Source organism: Odocoileus virginianus, chromosome 22, assembly GCF_023699985.2.
Source record: "Odocoileus virginianus isolate 20LAN1187 ecotype Illinois chromosome 22, Ovbor_1.2, whole genome shotgun sequence".
Classification (NCBI taxonomy): domain Eukaryota; kingdom Metazoa; phylum Chordata; class Mammalia; order Artiodactyla; family Cervidae; genus Odocoileus; species Odocoileus virginianus.
In genome coordinates, this window is record NC_069695.1 from 9845789 (window position 1) to 9868064 (window position 22276).

The 22276-nt window shown below is 47.8% G+C and overlaps 1 protein-coding gene across 4 annotated transcripts in view; it reads right to left on the bottom strand.

Annotated features, from left to right (window-relative positions):
- The window catches only part of MAPK4 (mitogen-activated protein kinase 4), a 164610-nt gene that overhangs the window by 65847 nt on the left and 76487 nt on the right, over positions 1-22276 (bottom strand). Inside the window, exon 1 of one of the 4 annotated variants that reach the window (XM_070452525.1) lies at positions 6242-6459. The exons of the other annotated variants lie outside the window; for them this stretch is intronic. The gene's annotated coding sequence lies outside the window, so the exon portion shown is untranslated. Of the gene's footprint in view, positions 1-6241; positions 6460-22276 lie in introns of those variants that run through there. 4 annotated transcript variants of the gene reach the window in all.

Sequence of the window (22276 nt, forward strand, 5' to 3'; positions counted from 1 at the left end):
ACTATCACCAGTGGAGGAGGCACAAAATCACACCCAGCAGAGAACCACTGGTCCAAAGCAGCACTTTCTAGCAGAGACAGCATTGTCAATTTCACAGTAGAGTTATTTGTTTCGTGAGGCTCTGGGGACCTCCCAGGTGGTGCTTAGTGGTAAAGGATGCCACACGACCTCAGAAGAGAGGTGACCATGTGGCCTGGCCGAGGAAAGGGCTGCTGATCCCGCGGCAGTGATCTCCCCGGTGTTTAGCACTGAGCCTCTGTGCGTCTTGCACTAGGCAGCAGCCGTGGGGCGCCCAGGAATCAAGGGGAACAACTCTTCCTGGTCTTTTGACTTTTGAAGTACCACTCCCTCCACCCAGGAGGTGAACAGGCTGGGGGGCGTTGACGGGTAGAAAGGTGTCTGAGCCTGGAAGCCCTTTCTGTTTGTGGGAACCTAGGTGCAGGGGCAGCTGGCTCTCCCCAGGGTTGACACTCATGATGCCGACTCCGGCTGCAAGTCCTATGCCCCAAGCCTCTCTCACCCCCAGGACACTCCAGCTGAGGTCCTTGGATACCCCTTCACACGCCAGCCAGCAGTTCAGCCACCAACCCCAGGCCCAAAGCATTGCTTGGCCTAAAATACATATATGTCCCAAGTGGGGAGCCACTGACAGGCCCTGGTCCCCAGGCCAGCCCCAGTGAGCATCCTCCCCTGAGATGTGCAAATGCCTTCACGTCCCTGCGAGGCAGCAATGCCACTGGCTCTGGCTGGTTTCCCGTATACGGCTTCCTCCAGAACATGCCAGTGGGGATGCCAAGTATAAGAAACAGGAGGGGAACCTGTTTTATCTTCATCTCCTTGAGGGGGGGTGGGGAGGAGAGCTCCAGAGGGGCTGGAAGGACAAAAGTTGCAGAGGGAACATCAGACTCTGGGGTTACTGCCTCCCCCCAAAGCAGACTCTGGAAGCATTCAGTTCAGTCTTTCCTCTGTCTTTTCTCTTGAAAATTACATAACCAGCCAGGGAGAACAAAGGCTTCCCAAGCCTCCCAACAATACTGAAATAGCTCGGAGAGAAATTCCGGCGACCTCATTGGAGCTCCAAAGCCCACATCGGTGCAGTCTGGGGGCGGGCAGACTGGGTCCTCGCGTGGAGGGGAGTGGGTGCTGGTCGCCACGGGAACAGCATGGAGGCAGGAGCTGCACCTGCCCAGGCTGGAGGCTGCGAGTGTGACTTTCAGATCACAAGTGTGTGAGGCTGTGTGTGTGTGGCAGCACTGAAATCCTTCTGATTTGACACAACTCCTCCATCTGACCTTTATCGACGCAAAGGAAAAACTTTTTTTTTCCTTAAGGAAGAAAACCTGGGATCACAGAAGATGTTGGCCTCTTTCAAAATCTAAATCAGGACAGCTATGACTTCAGTGGCTAAATAAGGTGAGCCCTTTGGGGCTTGCTTTGTTTGGACTGCGTTCTAAAGGGCAGAGATCCCAGCCAGGGTCTCAGCCTCCCCAAAGCACAGCCTGCCTCCTTCATTTCTCCCACACTCACACTAGCACCCACTGCACGGTGCCCATGGGCCACTGTGCCTTCCTGAATTCCAAGACTATTCTCTCTGAGCCTAGATTTCATAAGCCATCGTGGTCCCTGGAGGAGCTTGATGTTTAAAACTGGCTGTTCCTGCCAAACATTGGGGCCCGTACGGGGAGCCACTTACCCCCTACCTGCAGGGTCAGCACATGGCAAGGATGCTGAAAGATCCCTGGTTTGTAGCTAAAGGATACAGCATTAAGTTATCTTGCCTTTAGATCAGAAATGGCAAATATGTGTCACGTGTACTACAATCAACCCATTTTTGCACCCACAGCAGATGCTGATAACCAGTGATCACCCCTCTGCCCTGATGAGCCAGGAAGACGAGAACCCCTCTCTATCAGCGTTCTGAGAGCTCCTGTTGACTACCCACAGCTGGTTCTCAGGGCAGAGCTGATCTGCATGGACGGGCAGGCTCTCTCTGAGCTCCTGCCCCCACTGAGATCAAGCCCCCACCGTGTTTCCCAGGCACACAGTCTGACTTGCTGGTGTTTATTGAGGGCCTACTATGTGCTGGGCACCATCACACATGTTCAACAATGTTTGAAGCTCCATGGCACATGAGGGGGAAGGCATAATTATTCTCGACATGAATAAACACAGTGCCAGTGATTTGTGCAGGGCAGGCACCTGTCCCCTCCCCTCCCTTCTGTTTTGAGAGAAGTGAAGTGACTTGCTCAAGATCACACACTAGATGCGGGTTGAGCCCACTTCCTGATCCAGGCTTGGTTGCAACCCTCGTGCATTCTGTCACCTCCTATGGGGGCTCCTGCCATGAAGTTCCCACCGCCATCCCTCTCACATTTGAGGGCTCACTTTTGTTTCTTTAGTCTCCCCAGTTCCTTGGAGGAGAAGCATTTGCCTTGATCCTTTAAATCGCCTTGGAAACTGGCATCCCTTTTAAAGGTATCAGCCTCTGACCTCACAGCTTCCTTGATTCTATTCACCAACCATCCACTGAATACGTCATCTTCTCTCTTGCCTCTGGGCCTCCATGCATGCCGTTTCCTCCCTTCCTCTAGCTAATTCTTACTTCTCCTCTAGGTCTAAGCTTAAATGCCCCTTCATCTCAGAAGCCTTCCCTGATTGTTCCCTTCCCCAGATTAGCTTATCTGTCAGGCTGTGTTCTCCCCTCTTATACTACTTTCTCCCTTTTAGTCTGAGCTTTAATCTCTTGTCTTCAGTGTTTGATTGGAAGCTTGGAGAAGCAGCGACCCATGTGCATCACTCTGGCCCCAATGTCTAATTCTTAACTTACTTAATGATAAATAATATTGGGCACAACAGTCCGCAGGTGATCCCGGTTTGATTCCTGGGTCGAGAAGATCCCCCGGAGAAGGGATAGGCTACCCACTCCAGTCTTCTTGGGCTTCCTTGGTGGTTCAGATGGTCAAGAATCCTCCTGGGTTTGATCCCTGCGTTGGGAAGATCCCCTGGAGGAGGGCATGGCAACCTTCTCCAGTATTCCTGCCTGGAGAATTCCCATGGACAGAGGAACCTGGCGGGCTACAGTCCGTGGGGTCGCAAAGAGTCAAACACGACTGAGCGACTAAGCACAGCACAGGGCAGAACAAATGGATTCTAAGAAGCCCCGTGGTCCAGTGTCACTGACAAATTCAAATTTGTGATACTTCTTTTCTCCTCATGAGATGCCACCCAGATGTGAGAATTTCACAAGTTTTTTCCTGATTCGAATCCTGCATGCGGTACAGTCCCTTTAATAAATTCCATAGAGTTCTTGACTTCCTTCCACTGGTCCGCTTCCCACCCAGGCACCTGGCCCTTTGTCCAGTGGATGCACCACACGCTACCCCCTACTCTTCCCACGGAGGCTAATCATATCCAGGGGTTGCGCTCAAAGGTACAAAGAAATCATTCGTAGAGCAGAAAGAATGTTCTCTCTCCTGGTGATTGCAGCCCCCTGTTCACAGTGACAGAAGAGGTGGTATTCTGACAGCTCAGATGACAGCAACAATCTCTGCCTCACACGGCACCGTCACAGCCGAGGAGGAAAGCTGCGGGCGGGAGGCCAGCAGGCCAGGGTTCGAGTCCTCTCGCTGCCTGGGTGCTCTCCAGCAAGGAGCTGCTAATCTGTGAAATGGGAATGACCAGACTTCCCCACCTCCAGATCACGAGAAACAAACCTCAGGTATTTACAAGCCACTCAGTCTATGGTACTTTGTTGTAGGAGCCCAAACAGACTGAGACACCCAGTTCAGTTCAGTCGCTTAGTCGTGTCCAATTCTTTGCGACCCCATGGACTGCAGCACGCCAGACCTCCCTGTCCTTCAGCATCTGCCAGAGCTTGCTCAAACTCATGTCCATTGAACCAGTGATGCCATCCCACCATCTCAACCTCTGTCATCCCCTTCTCCTCCTGCCTTCAATCTTTTCTAGCATCAGGGTCTTTTCAGATGAGTTGGCTCTTCACATCAAGTGGCCAAAGACTTGGAGTTTCAGCTTCAGCATCAGTCCTTCCAATGAATATTCAGGGTTGATTTCCTTTAGGATGAACTAGTTTGATCTCCTTGCTGTCCAAGGGACTCTCAAGAGTCTTCTCCAACACCACAGTTCAAAAGCATCAATTCTTCAGCACTCAGCCTTCTTTATGGTCCAACTCTCACATCCATACATGACTACTGGAAAAACCATAGCTTTGATTTACGGACCTTTGTTGGCAAAGCGATGTCTCTGCTTCTTAATACCAGGGGGCTAACCCAGCCCATCATGGTGAGGCCACTTGCTCTTAGTGGCCTCCACGTGTCCATCGCCCTCTCCTCCGCTCTCCCTGTGAACACCTCCTTCACTGAAAGGTTATGAGACTCCAAGACTCAGAATCTCAAGCCACAGAGATCACACGGTAGGAATGTGACCCACTGGAAGGGAAACGTGCTGATGGGTACTTGCTTTTTCATTTTCCTCCTCGTTCTAGCAGGAGACATACCAGCGAGTGTCACTGGCCTCTTAGATGCAATGAGTCCCCGCAAGCCTGTGAGAGATTCTACATACAAATAGGCCTCTTATGTTTGATGGTCAAGACCATTAAAACCTACTGGACGTGAAAGCAGGAAGGAAGGAAGTGATCAGTCTTTCGATTATGAGAACTCCTAGAGAAGAATGGTTCCACTGCCTGGGAAGGGAGTGGAGGAAGACTGGAGAAAAAAGTGATGGAAGCAAGAGAGCAAGAGGAAGCAGGGAGGTGGGCAGGGGACCACCCCCAGCCTCTGCACCTGCCCGTCTCCCACCCTGGGGTTCTTAAGATAAATGAGGCAAAGAACAGGAGCCGAGATGGTGACACCGGGTTTTCCAGCTGGCACGTGTGTTCTCAGCTGGTTTTGACTTCATTTGGAGAAGAGTGAGCATCCTGGGTATCAGAACACTGCCAGCTCAGCTCACACTAATCACCCTCACCCTCGCCAGGTGGCTCAGCCAGCAAAGAATCTGCCTGTAATGCGGGAGACCTGGGTTTGATCCCTGGGCCGGGAAGATTCCCCTGGAGGAGGAAATGACAACCCACTCTGGTATTCTTGCCTGGGAAATCCCGTGGACAGAGGAGCCTGGTGGGTTACAGGGTTACAGTTCATGGGGTCACAAAACAGCAACTGACACTTTCACTTTGCCAGATGAGGAGACTGGGACCCAGAAAAAGGCAATGACTCTTCAGGTCACTCAGAGAGGCAGGAACCAGGCTTCGTGGAGTGCCCCAGGCTGCCGGTTTGGGGCACAGGCACCTCCAGTGGTTTCTTGGGCCCCAGGACCACCACGCAAAAGGCCAAGACAGCCTCCATCAAAGAGGAACAGCATCCTGACCAGGCTGCCAGACAGCAGCATGCGGCCAGGACTGGCGGGCTGGGAAGGAGCAGCCCCGCCTCCTCAAATCATTAAGTAATTATTCAGCAACGGGGAAAAGCATGGCATATGGACCGTGTGGCAGCAGCTGTCAGCCTTCCAGACTGGGATCCTCTCCCCTCAGTGACAGCGGCGCTGGGAGCCAGGCTGGGCTGGGGGAGGAGGAAGGAGGAGGGGATGGTGACTTGGTCCCTGTCCCCACCAAGGATGCGCAGGGCTTATGCCCAGCACGGTGCCAGACGGACCCTGGAGGGACGGAGCCAGTGTCTGCAGTGTCGGGAAGGCTCCAAGTCCATTTTGGACTGGGGAGAGCCCAACCCCCACAGGCCAGGGGCAAGAGCCCCCGCTGTCTGTTCACGTGAAACCGAGACCGTGAAGGAGACACAGGGATGTGCGTGGTCTTAAGCCTCAAGGTACCAGCGAGACAGTGGGCACTCCAAATCCTGAAAAGAGGCAAGGTGGGGCCCGAGCTGGAGGAGTGAACAAGGGGGAGAAGGAGACCAGGGAGCAGAAGTGAGGAGACAGAGAAGGGAGAGTAAGGAAAGAAAGAGGGACCCCACCCCACCTCACCCCCAGACGCTTCTCCTGCCTCCTTACTGAGTCACTGGGCGGTTGCGAGCACTTGGTACCCAGACCATCCTCACTGCCCAGGAGCCTTAGACACACACATCATTAAAAGTCCTCACTGCAGAAAGTGCTGGAACTTTGAGAAGGGCAGCAGCGTGACCAACACAATACAGACAAACATAATCATGCTGCAGCCACCGACTCCACGCCTCTCCTGGGTACTGGGAGTCCTGGGCAGGGACCGGATTTTTTTTACCTGCTGGGCGTCGTTAGCTGGAAGCCTGGATCAGGCTGGTAGCTGGGCCAAGGCTGCGTGAGTGCCTGGGTGAAGCAGGGATGCAGGGAAGCGTTCCTTCACCTCGCCCTTTCTATACAGGCTCCAGATACACCAACCTCAGGATTTAATGAGTTCTGAGCAGCAGCAGAAACCAGGCTGCGTCCTCCTCATGCTGGAGTTCTCTGGTGCCGGGTACAAGAGAAAAGGCAAGGGTGTGGGCGGGGAGCTGCCTGGGGAAGCGCCCAGCCACTCCCAGGCTTAAAGGCAGATCCAATCTCCAAGCCACATCTTGGGAGGAAGGCTACTGGGTAGATATTGCCCTCAATACCTATCAATGCTCTGAGGCCAGAGCAAACTGGGGCTCAGAGGGGTAGGTAAGGCAGTTGACTGGTGTGCATCATAGACAGAGCTGCCTTCCAGAACAGCTTCTAGAAGGGGTGGGCTGGAAGGAGCTGTCTTCTCCAGTACTGATCACCTCTCACTTGGAGTAAGCAGAGATGACCATCATTCCCCAGGGTCTGTGGTCCAGTAAGTCCTGTGGATGCCAAAATCTAAGGATGCTCAGTGTCTTACATAAAATGGCACAGTATCTGCAAATAACCTGCACACATCTTCCCATATACTTCAAATCTCGAGACTATGTACAATCCCTAATTCAATAAGGGCTTCCCAGGTGGTGCTAGTGGTAAAGAACCTGCCTGCCAATGCTCGGAGATATAAGAGGCACGGGTTTGATCCCTGGGTTGGGAAGATCCCCTGGAGGAGGAGATTCTTGCCTGGAGAATCCCATGGATAGAGGAGCCTGGCAGGCTATTGTCCATAGGGTTCACAGACTCAGACACGACTGAGCGACTTGGCACTAATACAGTAAAAATTGCTACGTTACTAGGTGCTGGAGCATGGCAAATTCAAGTTTTGCTTTTTGAAATTTTCTGGAAATTTTTTCAAGCAGTTTTGACCTGCAGCTGTTTCAATCTGCAGATGCAGAACCCACAGATATAGAGGACTGACACCCCTACTCACCGAGGGTGGTGGGAGCAACCCCTACCATCAGTGAGAATCTTCTAGGTGGGAAGAAGTTTGCTGTTACAGTAAGACTTTATATTACCAATGACAAAATCATTTTCTTTTTTCAAACAACAATGTGACTTGTTTTTGGTTTAGAATCTGTTTTAACTGCCGAAACTGCAAATTAGGATCCCAAGTGTGGGTGGGTAGAGAGTCTTAGGATGTAGTGCCTGTGCCCACGAGGCGGGGCCCCAGGAAGTCTGGAGAGGACAGCAGGGTGGGTTTTGTCAGGATGGAGCCAATGGGCTGTGCAAGAGTCCTGACCGACCGGAACTGAGGCGGAGGGCCCGGGACCCACGGTCCACTCTTATCCCTTTGTTCAGTTTTATGTGATAAAGGTGAGCTTTTCTTTGAAATAAAGCAAAAAGCAAACCAAACACTGACTTTGATCATACTCTCTTTGACCCGTGGATCGATCTGTTCCCTCGTTCTTCAACACAACTGCAGACAGAAATGGGCTGTCGGCTTCTACCCCACGCCCACAGGTTCCAAAGAGGCTCTGATTTCTTTTGGGTTGTCAGAAAAGGCAATGGGGAAGAAGGCCTGGAGAAATCTGAGAGCCCTCCCACCCCCTGTGCCTATGCTCAGGGTGTTTCCTGAGCCTGGGCTTGCCTGTCTCTGCCCACTCGCTGCTGGGGTCTCCAGTGGGATCGCTTCCCAGGGGAAGCTGGTGAGGGCTGTGACCGGAGAGAACAGGGGGAGGTGGTGATGTGGGGGAGATAAGACTTTTTCCTGGAAATATTGCCATCTGTCCCCTTTTTTTTTCAGCCACATAGCCTCAGCTTAGGTCCTGGATATCCTGCCATGTCCAGAGCCTGCATCGGACCCCCTCTAGCTTTCGCCCCACTGTAGCAGCAGGGTGCGAGAACCACGCACTTTGGCTTCGCTATAGCTGAGAGCACTGTAGCCCCTGTGGCTTCTTCCATGAACAGGTTTAGAGTAAATGAATGAATGAATGAAGCCTCAATGGCCCCCGTACGCTCTCTCCACCACCTTCCTGCATTCTCTACAATCCATCCTCCTTTCTTCTTCCAGTGATATCCGAAATGCATCTGATCATTTCATTCTGTTTTACAAAAAAAGATTTTCAATAGCTCCCCACTGTCCAGAGGTTGAAGCTCAAGCTTTCACACAGCTCCCACATCGGACCTGATTATCTTCCTGTCTCAAATCCAACCACTCCACAAACCGCACCCCACGACACACAGACTGTGGCAGTAGTCCCTGACTGTTTTCCCAGCACACACAGCCTGTATGTCAGTGACCCTGTCCTCTTAGGGTCCTTGGAGCAGTGCCACCAAATGTCAACCCTGCCGACCTCAGAGTCGGCTCCCTTCTCCAGGATGGTGGGGCACAATGCCTATCTATGCCCAAGGCAGTCATCTCACACGGCCGTACCTCTCTGTGGGTCATCCTTCCCACTGCTGGATGTCCCAAAGGCAAAAGCACAGTCGCTGGTTCATCCTTATATCCCCGATCGTGTACAGTTTCTGATACACAGTAGGTGCTCAATAAAAAGTTGATGAACAGATGAAGGGATGGGTGGCAGCAGGCTTAGGGACTTGAGAGTGGAAACTGTTCGGAAGGGGCACTTGGGGAAGTGATTCATAATGGCGCCTTGCCTGAGGGGTGACGTGCTGGTGGAAGCGTGGTCAGCTCTCTGGACAACAGCAGGATGTTCACGGGGAACAAGGGGGCAGCTGAACGGTGAGCGCCAAAGATCAGGCCGGGCTTACAGACTGCGCTGGGACAGCACCCACCAAGGTGTGAGGGACAGTGAGGTCCGGTGGGAGCTGATCGAAGGTGTGGAGGCAGATATTTGATTTAGTAAGAATGTTGCAGATAGTCCAGCGGAACTGAAAGAAGCTGGGACCAGAGAAGGGCTTTTGCTGGCCGATTCCCAGTAACTGCTTTTGGGCATCATGGGCATGGCAGAAACAGACCAGCTCAAGCAAAAATAAACCCAGACGGCGACTGCAAGCCATTCCCTCAGGTGTTCGTTTTTTTCCTTCTCCCAGCTTATAGATCATCACACTGACAAACTCAGGATGCTAAATTCGGGTTGTTTACCAAGACTCCCTCCTCCGGCTCACTTGTCTACTTTCCTTCTTCAGAAGCAGACATGCCAAATAGCAGGGACTTCCTACGAACTGTCCTGCCTGATTTATCTGGGAGCCTCAGCTGCCGCAGACTGTTCTCTCCTTGTGTGGTTGCCCCATGGACAGCAGTAAAATGAAGATGAAAACACATTTGCAAAGCAACAGTCCACTGTCCAAAGCATTTGCATGTATTTTAAAATATTTAATACTTCCATGGAATATTTATTGCATCATATTGTACCGGGCAGTTGGTGGGGGGGAACCCAGGGCAAATCAAGCAGACACAATCCCTGGCCCCAAGGAACTTACAGTCTGGGGTTGGAGAGGCAGGTATGACACAGATACTGGCACAAATAGAGCCTATGCGTGACTACAATTGTGATGAGCGCGTGATGGGAAAGTATGGAGGCGATGGGCAGGGGGGGCAAGGAGACTTCGATGAAAAATGGCAGATTCTCTGAAGAAGTGACATCTAAGCTGAGACCTGGGGAGTGAGTAGAGGCTCTCCAGCTGGTGGAGTGGAGATGGGAGGGCTCTGGGCTGGATGTCCTGGGGACAGTGGCCGTCGCAGGCCCTCCGACAGTCCTGGTGCACGCTCCTGGCTCTCGGGTCCCCCTTGACTATGCTTGGGTGCTCTGAGAGGGGCGGGGGGATTTGCTGAGGTGTTCAGGCTCCATCTCCTGTTCCCAGAAGCTGCCTACTCTGACTGACCAGCTTTAGGTGTGCCCCCAGGTGCAGAAGATGCAGGTGAAGAACCAAACCACATCACCTGACTCTCACGAAACAGCCAAGGGAGACATACTCCTGTGATGTCCCATTTCTTTTTATGCAAAGCTTCACGTGGATTTCTGGGGACTGCCTGGAGGAGGCGGCATCTCCACTGGAGAAGGTGCCCATCAGTTGCAGTGGAGTGGTAAGCCTCTGACTTATGAAAGAACTCTGGGTTCACGTCCGACCTCTGCCACTCACAGAAGATGTGACCTTGAGCCTCAGTTTCCACATCTACTAACCAGAATATTAACACCTTCCATATTATATCTCACAGGGCTTTTGTGAGAGTTAAAAGCAGTAGCCCTGAAGGCAGTGTGAAAAGTAAATACCACATAAAAGACGGCTGCAGTAATAATCCCCATAAATATTCTTCATGTCCCCACACCAAATGACAACCTCTGATAACAACATACCCCAGCTCATTTACACTTCACACGGGTATTCCCAGGCACTCATCAGTATCGCCTCCACCTTACAAATGGGAACCTGAGGCACAGACTGGCGAAGGAACTTGCCCAAGCTTACCCAGCTGGGAAGTGGCAGGGCAGGACTTTGAAGCCCAACAGTCTGCCTCCAGACCCCACGCCCTTACCATGAGGCTATTCGACCCATGGACTGCAGCTTCCCTGGCTTCCCTGTCCATCGCGAACTCCCAGAGCTCACTCAAACTCATGTCCATTGAGTCGGTGATGCCATCCAACCATCTCTGTCATCCCCTTCTCCTCCCACCTTCAATCATTCCCGGCATCAGGGCCTTTTCAAATGAGTCAGCTCTTCTCATCAGGTGGCCAAAGTATTGGAGTTTCAGCTTCAGCATCGGTCCTTCCAATGAATATTCAGGACTGATTTCCTTTAGGAAGGACTGGTTGGATCTCCTTGCAGTCCAAGGGACTCTCAAGAGTCTTCTCCAACACCACAGTTCAAAAGGATCAATTCTTCGGCGCTCAGCTTTCTTTATAGTCCAACTCTCCCATCCATATATGACTACTAGAAAACTCAATGCTTTGACTAGACAGACCTTTGTTGACAAAGTAATGTCTCTGCTTTGACACGACTGAGCGACTGAACTGAACTGATGCTGTCTGAGTGAATTAAATGTCCCAGGGCAGTGAGTGCTAAGAGTTGCCCCAGTAATCAGCCTGTGGAGCTACTGAGCAAGGTGACACCACAGAATTGCCTCTAGCTTGCTCTGTGCCCCTTCACAAGGGACTGTCTTTCTCTTGTTTCCCTTTCCTTTTGTGACCAGGGACAGCAATCACATTAATGGGCTCATGGTAGGAAACCCCAAGAAAGGTGACTAGCTCCTGTTGTAAGTATCAAGTGGCTATATACAGTGTCTAATAATCACCCGGCAGCAAGATCCTACACAGACTCTCACAAGCCAATCCGTCTTCCAACCGTAGGCTAGTTAGTCTCTGCTGCACTGGAGAGCCTGCGGTGCTCTGCCAAGTTCCAGGGCCATTTTGGATGGCCTGTCAGCATTCACCCCTCATCTCTAACCCCATAGCTTGGAATGTGCAGCAGAAGGCTCCTTTGCCTTCCATCTTCGCTCTCTGCACTCTTTCCCAGCCATCCCCTTGATGAGCACCGCTCTCTCCTGCTGCCCTGTCTTCCATCTAGAGCATTCTCCCCTGCTCGTCCTCATCCCATCCCATATTCTGCACTCCAACTCTGATCAATATCCCCTCAGAACGGCCACTTGGGAGTTTAGAAAAGAGGATGCGGGGGGTGGGGTATGAGGCCAGTGGAAGGATGGGGAACAGCGAGTCACAGGCAAATGGTAAGGAAACATCTATCTGGATGATTCCAAGGTCACTTTCTATTCCTTTTCTTTCTCTGCAATGTTCTCTCTACCATTTTTTTTCAAACACCCAGACCCCTCCCCGTTAGCACCTCCAGAAGGATTTGAGTCTAGCCATCTAGACTTCTCTGTAACTAAGATACCAGGTTCCCTCTCCCAGGGGATCTATATTTTAAGCCTTAACACTAACCATGGAATGAAAACCTGTGTCCTGGTTAGGAAAGGTTAGGCATCACCTTGGCTATTTAGGGGAATGGTAAACTGACATCACAGAGGTAATTTCCTCAGGTGCCAAAAAAAGGAGAAGAGAGGGTCATGGAGCCTCTTTGAGAAGAAGTGTAAATGATGTAGTACTGTCACCACCAAACACTGCTGCCTTGTGTCTCTGTTCAAACAGCTCCTGAGTCTTTTGCTTACACGACTGAACAAGTTTGGAACCCTCCAGATACCAACGACAGGTGTTACTTGGTTCTCAGCCATCTAGCCGATTCCAGCCACTGAGTGGTACCAATCTGCTGATTCCCTTCCCTTCTCTCAACCCCATCAACCTGCTGACATCAGCTCTCCCCTTCTCCTTCAGCCTCCCAAGCATTATTTACAGAGGGAGGCTGTTACCAAGGCAACCGAATGTGGACATTATTTTACACTATCATATTCTGTTTTTCCCTTCACTCTTCTCTACCCCACCCATCCCACCCACCCAAATGAACAGTAATCTAAGCAAGGTCTCCTTTCCAAAGCAGAAATCCCAGATCTTCTTGCACTTCAGCCCTGCCGGGAGGCAGCTGCAGAGAGAGGAGGCGGCAACTCAGATGCTGTTCTACATGTGGGCCAAGCAGCCATGTGATGTCTCCCCTTCCACTGAGATGGCATTAAAATGCTCGGATGGGAGTCTTTAAACCAACTGCTGTTGTTTAGCCACTAAGTCATGCCCAACTCTTTTGTGGACTGTAGCTCTCCAGGCTCCTCTGTCCACAGGATTTCCCAGGCAAGGATACTGGGGTCGGTTGCCATTCCCTTCTCCAGGGGATCTTTTCAACCCAAGGATCAAAGTCGCATCTCCTGTATTGGCAGGTGGATTCTTTACCACTGAGCCACCAAGGGAAGCCCTTTGAATCAATATAAACCCATAAGAGTGAAGACAACAGGAGCATAAAAACCAAAAGACAAGCGTTTTCACAACATTTCTGAAAGGGTGGGAATTTGGAAGTTTCTGCCCAGGAGGCACGTTGAGGGTGGGGCAGGGGCAAAAGACAGGGTGCTCTCCAGTCCCACTGACACCCGGACTGGGGGTAGCAGGTAGCTGGGAAGTAACCCCTGAAACTGGGATTCTGTGCAGGTTTGCGCGTGAAACCACTGGATGCTCTTCTCCATCACCCCAGGGGTCTCCCTCCCCTTCCCGCTCTCTTCTTAAACCCCAAGTTCTGGGAACGTGGCTGTCACTTGTGGTGGAGAGTCAGGGGCAGGATGAGAGTTACTGGGGAAGGGCACATTACTTTCACAAATCCATGATGCAAATGAATTTGACATCTACTGGTTTTCAATTTTTAGAATCAATCTATAGGTGCATATGTCACCAATAAAAGGTAAATATCATCAAATTTGACATGTAAAAGAAAAGATTCAGTAGCAAATAAAATTTGGAAGGGGGAAAGGAAGGAGGAGGAAAGGAAAATAAATACATTCTCAAACCAACTTGAAAGTCATTGCTGAACTCTAATGGAAAGACAAAGGAAGATATAGTGACTATAAGGACTGGAAGTTAAAGGATAAAATATAAGCTCTTTAAAAAGTGATAATTACTATCAAAGTCAGGTATCACAGTGCTTATTTTCTAGTGAGAGAGGAGTTAAGGATTCACCAAAAAATAAATTACACCTAATAATATCAGGTTATTTCATAGGCAGACAAGCAGATTTTTACTCTCTAAATTACTCCCTTTCTGTCTTGTTCTTTTTTTCTAACAACAAAAATGAGCAAAACCAGAAAAACCGCAACAGAGCAAGTAAAGTACATTATTTAAAGATATGACACTAGACAACGAAACAACTAAAGAAAGAAATGCTTGAAAGTTTGCAGTCAAAGATGGGAAAGATCCTGGTAGCTTTTCATTATGAACCCTTTTTGAACTTTCTAAAAAATAAAACCATGGCTTACAGAGATTAAAGTGAGAAAGACTTGGAAGTCATCCACTTACTGTCAACCTCACGGCCACCAGGGCAAAGCAGAAAGGATGTTCTGAAGATAGAAAGTTGCTTTGGTTCCGTGGGACAAGATGTTGAGAAGATGAGAGGGCTTTGAGAGCTGCCTAGAGAACCATCTTTTGAGAACGTGGGTCTCTTGTCAGTGACTGGGCTTTTGCTTCACTGCCCATCCCATCCTTCTCCTCACCTTCATCAGGTGCCTTGACATTTAACCCACTGATTCTCAAACTTAGCAGCATATTAGAACCACCTGGGAAGTTTTTAAGCTCCTGATGCCTCAAGAGAATGAGAAGATAAGCCAAAAGCTGGGAAAAAAATTTTGCAAAAGACGTATCTGATAAACGACTGTTATCTAAAATAGTCAAAGAAAACATAAAGCTCAACAATAAGAAAACAAATAACCTGATTAAAAAATGGACCAAAGATTTAAATGGCCATCTCACCAAAGAAGATACACAGATGGCAAATAAGGATAAGAAAACATGTTTCACATCAGCATACAGCCCAGGAGCTAGTTTTTCACTGCTACAGACAACTGTCGAGTGCTGCAGGGCAGACGCGTGTGTGTCCACGTGTGTGAAAGCAGTCACTGTTCCTGCTGCTTCGGCAAAACCATCCACACCAGTTTCTGTCAGCAAGAGGAGGACTGTCCGAACCAAAGCCAAATGAATACTTAGGGCACAAGCCCAAGCTTCCCCTCAGGTCAGTTGGTATGACGTCAACAGAAGTCCCTAGAACTGACTCTGGAATGGCCACCCTGCCCGGGTGAGCCATGACCCAGAGCAGTGGTGCTTAAACCTGAATGAACATCAGAGACACCTGGAAGGATCCTTCAACCACAGATGACTGGCCCCACCCCAGACTGTCTCATTCAGGAGGTCTGGGATGGGGTGAGACTGGAGAATCTGCCTTTCCAGCAAGTTCCCAGGTGATGCTGATGTTATTGGTCTCAAGACCAGCCTTTGAGAACCACTGGCAAAGGAGAGACTTGGAAGATGGAGGGTAGGGGCAGAAACCCCTTTCCCAAGGCAATACAAAGCCATCAAGAAAATGATGGCACTGTAGTTGATCTGGTCTCACTTTGAAGGCTCAAGACTGACGCTGATTTGTTACCAACCACCCCCTGCAGGGTGCTAATCACAGAGGAGCATTTGAGCTTTGAACAAGTGATGCACCTGGCTACGCTATTCTCTGCTCACATGTGCCATGACAGATCTCATACCCAGCACCATTTAACCCCTTAAAACATCAATAGTAATCAAATGAGGGGCATCCATTCCGTCCAGGGATATCAGCCATAAAAAGGAGTTCTATTCAATACTTCCCTGAATTTATATTATAGGACAAAGCTGCCCCTGAAAATAACTTCCCAACAGTCCTGTCTACTGGAGAAGGCAATAGCAGCCCACTCCAGTACTCTTGCCTGGAAAATCCCATGGATGGAGGAACCTGGTAGGCTGTCGTCTATGGGGTCACACAGAATTGGACACGACTGAAATGACTTAGCAGCAGCAGTCCTGCCTACTCGAGTTTAGGCAATTTCTTGGACTCTACTTATAAAACAAGGGAAGGAAGACGAAATGCATATACAAGCAAGGTTTCTCTAAACCAAATTTGGAGTCAGTACTTAGTAATTTAATTTAGAATAATCAATTGAACAGTTGTCCAAAACCCATTCCTTAAAGTCCCCTGGGATGAAATTCTTTTTTTGGGGGGCGGGGGATGGAATTCTTTAGCACTGGTGCGTAGTCTTTGCAATCTCCAAGTAAATTTCCTCTTCCCAAAAACACAATAATGCGTTTCAGCTGACAACCAACAGCAGCCAAGCAGTGGGGAAAATAATTAGCAAATTCACTAATTATGATTCTGCTTACAGTTCTTTTATAACAGTTATCATTTACTTAATTAGTTATTTAAATCCCCTGCCTTTCACTAAAACCATTAAAGGTCATTAATGTATACTATAATGTTTGGAAGGGCACAAATACATTTTGTGTTACATATAAAAATGTAATTTATATAGAATGTCAAGTCTGAGGGGTTCTCAGAGGTAATGTTGCAGAACATTTTTTTTTAAAAAGATCTCACAGAAAACCAAATACAAATGATGGAAAAACACTAACATTCTAAATAACTTCTAACTATATCTATAAGATAGACTCTGAACTATGCTATTTAATTGATTCCATTTTCAGTATAAATTCTAATCATTATAAAGACAATGAGAACATTGAACCTGATTCTTATGTAATACTTGCCCAGTTTATGTCTAAATTTTATTAAATTTATATTATTGAAAAAAATCCTGATTCACAGAGATAAGTTATAGTAATTGTGTAAATAGCTTTTTGAAAAAAAATATAGTTCATTCTGACAATCTTAAATTACTTTTAAGTTAAAAAGAGATGTCAGAATAAACTTTCAGGTGAGCTAAAATCAAATTAACACATTGAGTGTGCTATACACAACACATCTGAATGTGACTGGGAGTTATAATTCTTAAAAGAAATTTAAAATACATTTTAAAAGAAGTTCAATGCAAATATCTATGCAACACCAAAGTACCTTCAAATACAAAAGATAAAATCTTTATGAATTTTCTTTTTTTTTACAGATGAGGCAATCAGGGGGAAAGACAGACAGACAGGGAGACTTGCCCAAACCCCACAGAGGGATTAGTGACAGGGTAAGCTTTGAACCAACTCCTCCTGACAACACGACCAGGCCACTTTTGATGTTCCATGTTTCAGAGAGAGAACACTTGAAACAGATTATTTGTAGAAAGTGACTCCTCCAGGGTCCTAGGTGACTATCGAAAAGACAAAGAATGGAGGCTGATTTTGTGTCACCAACTAGACTTATTCAACCATTTTTACAGGTGGCAGCTCAGATGATTCTCCTGAAATTGACAAATAATAATCTTGGGCAATAACAAAGTGAAAAAACAACACCGATTTGTGAATTTGTAAATAATTTTTGTTTGCTATCAGACATTCACTTTCTCCTTTTCTAGATACACTCATAGAAGCCGGCTCCATCTGTAGGTCTGTAAGATGTTCCCTCTTCTCCTCCCCTGGCTGCTCAGCTACAAAAACACAGGTGTGTGTGTGTGTGTATTTAGGCCAATAGAAGGGTTGGAAGCAGTCACAATTCCTGTTCCTATGGCCAAGATCATTCCTAATTTGAGATTGGGGTATAAACCCAAGTTTCCTTGGTGTGACCCCCCAAGTGGCTTCTGAACAGCCATGCTGCTGATGGGAACCCAAGAGGGCAAAAAGTCCATTCTGTAATAAGTCTTTGATTGTCAGTCTCCTTCAAAACATCTCATACCTCATTGTAATAGGAATTTTTCTATTCCCAATATGGTGGCCTTTGCCACTTGCTCTTTGCTTTTATGTATGTGTATATATAAAGATCAGGCTTACCCAGTGGCTCAAGGGTAAAGAATTCACCTGCAATGCAGGAGATGCAGGAGACGCAGATTCAATCCCTGGGTCGGGAAGATCCCCTGGAGGAGGGCATGGCAACCCACTCCAGTAATCTTGCCTGAAAACTCCCATGGACAGAGGAGCCTGGCAGATTACAGTCCATGGGGTTGCAAAGAGTTGGACACGACTGAAACGACTGAGCATGTATAAAGATCACATATGTGAGTGGATGTATATAAAGAATATTGGGTTGTGCCCACACTTCCCAAGATGAATCATCTTTCAGAATTAAAGGTTTGTGACACATTCGAACTGTTTCTATTAGGAGGACAAAAGAATGTAAAGTGGCTAAAAATAGTAGATACTGACACTAGTTCAGACCTCTGTTAGTTGATGTTAGAGATAATTACTAGAGAAAATTGTATATAAATAGCATTGATTTCCCAAAATAGACACCTTGCCCTGCTATTGGAAGGTCCCTAATGGTCATCTACCAGGTGAGCTAATCAAGGGAAGAAACTCTCAACCAACAAAAGGACTTAATTAGATTATGGTACATCACTCATTAGGGAGAAAAACTTCCATTCAAAAAGAACAACATTTAAAGAGATTAGAAAATGTGCAGGATATAGCGCTAAGCGATAAAGGGTTACAAAGTATGATCCTTTTTTTTGGCTTTAAAAGTATATAGAAAAGAGATTGGAAAGGTGGTCTTTAAAATTTTTGATTGCTATCTGCAAGCAGTAGATTATAGAAATTTTTCCTCTTTATAATTTCCTGTGTTAGTCACACTAATTTCCTGCAATAACCATAATTTTACAACCAGAAAAAAATCAGTAAAGGAAAGGTGGTTTGACATTGAGATTACAGTTCTTTCCCATTCTTCCCAAACTCTCCTGATAGAACACAAAACTTTCAGAGATCACTCAAATCAGCAACAGGGAATAAAGTCCTTTTGGTGTGCAAATTATAGTCACCTCTCCATCTCCACAGGTCTTACCTCCATAGATACCAAGAACCGGCTACAGGACTTAAGCACCTGGGGATTTTGGTATCCGCTGAGGTCCTGGAATCAATCTCCCACAGACACAGAGAAAAGGCAGATGACAAGCTGATGTCTTGGAATTGAGCTAATTTGGCTCGACTGTGAGAATTTCTGCTTTCCAGGTTCACTCCCTTTCCAGTCATCAAGCTTGGCATCAGCCCTGAAGGAATTACTTTCATTTCTTCAAGGCAGCTTGCTTACTCTCCCCATAGGCAGAGGTTGAGCTGTAATTTTGCTGTGTTTTTCTCCACCCCCTGGATATCTGAAGGGGTGAGTTCATTTCAGCTCTGGGCACCAGGTGCTCCTTTGTGATTTCAGAGGCAGCTCTTCTGCCCCATCCATCTGGTCACCCACGTGATGCTCCCGGGCTGTGCCCCGGGAGTCTCTGAGCAGGCTCCCTCCTCTGGCTTTGGACGCTGGCTCTGGGGCTGAGGAGCTAAGACTCCTTGGGTGAGTTGTTTAGCCTCCCCGAGCCTCAGAGCCTTGCCTGCAGGAAGGGGATCCTCAAACCTGCTCTGAGGGCTGAGATCACACACCTAGGGAGTTCTGCTCGGTGCTTGGCACGTAGCAGGCTCTCACTCCATCAACAGCAGTTGCTATTTTTTTAATGATGCTGCTGATGCTGCTTCTCGGTTCTTCCTTCCACAGAAGAATCTGGTCTGTCTCTAAAGGCTCCCACATCTCTTTTTTAAAAATCCATATTAAACTTTTAACAGAAATGCTAATTAGAGACACTTTCAATTAGGCATTTCAAAAAAGACTTTTCTTTTAATTTTAATTTTATATTGGAGTATAGCTTATACATCACTGTAATAGTTTCAGGGACAGCGAAGGGACTCAGCCATACATATACATGGATCCATTCTCGCTTAAACACCCCTCCCATCCAGGCTGCCACATAAACATTGAGCACGGTGCTCCATGCAATACAGTAGGTCCTTGTTGGCTATTAGTTTTACATACAGCAGTGTGTACATGTCCATCCCAAACACCCCAACTATCGCTTCCCTCCACCGTTCCCCCCCCACCCCACCTCCCCTGCAACCATAATTCTTTCTCTAAGTCTGTGAGTCTGTTTCTGTTTTGTAGACAAGTCCATTTGTATCATTTCCTCTTAGATTCCGCATGGAAGGGATGTCTTTCACGCCCACGTCACCATGCGAGCACATCTTCAGTAACTCAGCAGCACTAAATTCATGTTTCTGTTCGCCTGGCTCCTCCTCTTGGCCAGCTCACCTCCTACCTTCTGCGACTTCAGAAAGGTGGGCTCCCAGGAGGAAAGGGAGGCCAGAAGCAAACACAGGGAGGGCCAGGGTACAGCAGTGGGGAGCTCCAAGATTCCTCTTGTCGTTTGTATGGGAAGTGTTAATGCCTCAGTTATTCAGCTGCAAGAGGAGGGAGGCACTGCCTTAGTGGAGGCAGAAGGAGAAACTGACAAATGAAAGGCCAGCTACCACCCTTGGATGAAGTATGTCATGCAAGTTGGAAGGCTTGTGACTTATCATAATATTTTTCTAAGACTTCAAGGCCTCCAGTGTTAATTCAAGGGCTGTAAACTCTGCCATAAGTGATCTAAAATGAGGGAGAGATTTTTTTTTTCCACTCTAGAATAGCTGCCAAAGAGACAGATTCCACCCAATGCTCACTCACATGCTGCCAACAGAGCGTCAAGTCTCATCATTACCCTGGGATAAAAAGATGGACATGGAGTCAGAACCGGCAGAGAGAGAAGAAAGTCCGGCATTAACTGAGTGCTTAACTCAGGTACTCTATCTGACCAATGTCCTTGAGGCTGCACAAAACTCTCTTTGGGGCTGTTTAGGGCTGGATTGTGTACTTCCTAAATTCACATGTTGAAACCCTAACTGCCAGGATCACAGAATGTGACTGTATCAAGTAAAATGAGATTATATAGGTGGGTCCTAATGGACACCAATAAGACTGGTGTCCTTATTAGAAGAGGAGATTAGGATACAGATGTGCAGAAATACAGAGGTAAGACCATGTGAGGACACAGTGAGAAGTGCCACCTGCAAGCCAAGGGGAGAGGCCTCAGAAGAAACCAAAGTTGCTGACACCTTGATCTCGGACTGCTAGCTTCCAGACTGTGAGAAAATAAATGCCTAGAGTATTTTGTTACAGCAGCCCAAGAGACCTGATACACCTGCTCAGGTACCCTTCCCATTTTTCACATATGGGAAAACAGGTGGACAGAGTGCCCACGTTGGAATCAGACGGCTGACAGCTGGCAGAGTCAGTCCTCAAACCAGATCAGTTCGACCCAAAGCCTGGTCTGCTTTACTTGAGTGACGTCTGCTTTAGCTGGTGAAGAGTGAGGGCTTCGGAGCCAGTGTTCCTGGATGGTTTGAATCCTAGCCCTGCCATTTCTTGGCTCTGTGGCATTGAGCACGTTACTTACCTTTACTGTGTCTGAGTTTCAACATCTGTAAAACTGAGCCACAGAAAGAGCCCTACTTGGTTGCTTATAGAGGGGATTAAAGAACTTAAAATTGGTGTGAAATAAAAAGATATATATATATGTCTCTGCTCTGTTACTTGCTACTATTTAGTCTTTGATCTTGCTTCCTGACACAGAGCTCTTATATTCTTTGGAATTTCTTGAGTGATCAGAGCATCTCTTGTTCTATTGAGATGACTCTTGGTGGGCTCCTGGATGGAGGCTGATGACCAGCAAGACTGAGCCATGAAAAGAAGCTTGGAACTTTCAGCTCCACTTCTCATTTTCCAGAGAGGAGACAGGGGCTAGAAGTTAATAATTGATTACGCCTATGTGGTGAAGCCTCCATAAATCCTTAAAACATAGGTCTGGAAAGCTTCCAAGTTGGTGAATAAGAATGCATCCAGGTGTTAGAAGGTGGTACACCCCAAACTCAACAGGGACAGAAGCTCCTGTGTTCAGGACCCTTCTGGACCTCACCTTATGTATCCTTTAATATCCTTTGTAATACACCAGACACCTAGTACATAAACTGTTTTCCTGGGTTCTGTGAGCCATCCAAGCAAATTAACTGAATCTAAGTAGACAGTCATGAGCACTTCTGATGGACAGCCAACTGGTCAGAAGCACAGGTGACAATCTGGACTTGCGACTGGTGTCTGAAGTGGTGACGGTCTTGCAGGACCAGCCCTTCACCTGGAGAATCTGATGTTAACTCCAGGCAGACAGTGTCGGAACTGAACTGCAGGACACCCAGCTGGTGTCACAGAAAAGCCCACACAATCTGCGGTCAGAAGTGTTGTAAGAAGAACAAACGAAAAACACAGCGTTTTCCCAAGACAATGTAAAATACTGACACATAGTGCTTGACACACGGTGCCCAGTAAGTACTAGCTAATATTATTATTACTACAATTTTCACCATTAGTATTACTATTACCATTATTATGATTGAAGGATCCTTAATAATCTGGTCTAAACTTTTCATTTTATGAAATCAGTAAAGTGAGCTCCAGAAATGGGAAATGTCTTAGAAGGTCACAAAAACCAGTAATCAGGATCAAGGCTAATTCTCTATCCATTGATGTTCAAAGAAACAACTGTTTGGATGCAGGCTTTAGTTTCTAGTGGTTTTTAAAG